Here is a 1133-nt window from a genome sequence, read left to right as displayed (position 1 = left end):
GTTCTTCCTCTTTGGTTTTCTGATTCCAGATCTTTGCACATTTTGTTGTAATATTTGGCTTTATCTTCTCGAGCTGATCTTTGAAATTTTCTGTTTAGCTCTTGGACCTCCTCATTTCTTCCATTTGCTTTAGCATCTCTATACTGGAAAGCAAGTTTCAGTGTCTCTTCTGACATCCTTTTCCTTCTTTCTTGTCTTCTCAATGATTTTTTGCCTTCTTCATGTATGATGTTCTTGATGTCATCCCACAACTCTTCTGGTCTTTAGTCTTTAGTGTTTAAAGTATCAAATGTGTTCTTCAGAGGATCTCTATGCCACCACAGCAAGACAAACTTTATGAGTATTGGATACTGGTAAAGTACTCATTGGCATAGCATTGTCTGTTTATCCATTGATCAATTCATGTCTATCAGTTGAGGCGCATGGTGTTACTGCTCACTCTGAGAGATTGAATCACTCCCCAGTGCCAGCAATTAGTCCAAGTAGGAGGTTAAGTTCTTAGCCAGTTTTCTTTCTTTGTTTCTTTTTTTAACAACAGCAATATAAATATATTTGTAATCTATGGTCATAAACAGAGAAATCAAACAGATTTTTGACAGGAGCTCAAAATCATATACCTGATTGTGTATATGACTACTCAACCTTCAGTGACATCATGTTGCAGTTTTAAGTAAGGTGTGACAGTAGTAATTATATAATTGCAAAACTACACATCATTGTTTTTCTTCACCACTGAACTTTAACTTTTTAACCTTGTGTAACGGATTCTTTCATTCAACCAGCTGAGAGAAAATCGGCATTGTTCATTATAGGCCAGTGAGCTCCAACTGCTTGGCCACATAACATAAAGGAATTTTGAAAATTTCTATATCTTCTTCTATATTTTAAAATTCACATAAAAACTTTTCATTATATTTTTATTTTTGCAAAGGGTAACATTTCTGGCACATTGTTAATATTGCCAATAATTGTATCCAGTGGAATGTAAGTTTCACAATATTGGCACTACTGTCATCATCCATGAGGGACATTCTTACCAATTGGAAAATTCCAACTTTATGAAATCCTAAATTTGTTGTTACATGGTATCAAGTAGGTTCTGACTCACCGTGATCCTATATAGGGATTCTTTT

General features: G+C 34.7%; 1 protein-coding gene and 1 pseudogene across 1 annotated transcript in view; one reads left to right on the top strand and one right to left on the bottom strand.

Moving 5' to 3' along the window:
* Positions 1–1031, bottom strand: part of LOC102817405 — a 3431-nt pseudogene extending 2400 nt beyond the window's left edge.
* PECR (peroxisomal trans-2-enoyl-CoA reductase) overlaps positions 1–1133 on the top strand; it is a 31383-nt gene that overhangs the window by 11539 nt on the left and 18711 nt on the right. The window lies entirely within an intron of this gene.

Source organism: Chrysochloris asiatica, unplaced genomic scaffold (assembly GCF_000296735.1).
Source record: "Chrysochloris asiatica unplaced genomic scaffold, ChrAsi1.0 scaffold00110, whole genome shotgun sequence".
In the NCBI taxonomy this organism is placed as follows: domain Eukaryota; kingdom Metazoa; phylum Chordata; class Mammalia; order Afrosoricida; family Chrysochloridae; genus Chrysochloris; species Chrysochloris asiatica.
This window is presented reverse-complemented; position numbering and strand designations above follow the sequence as displayed.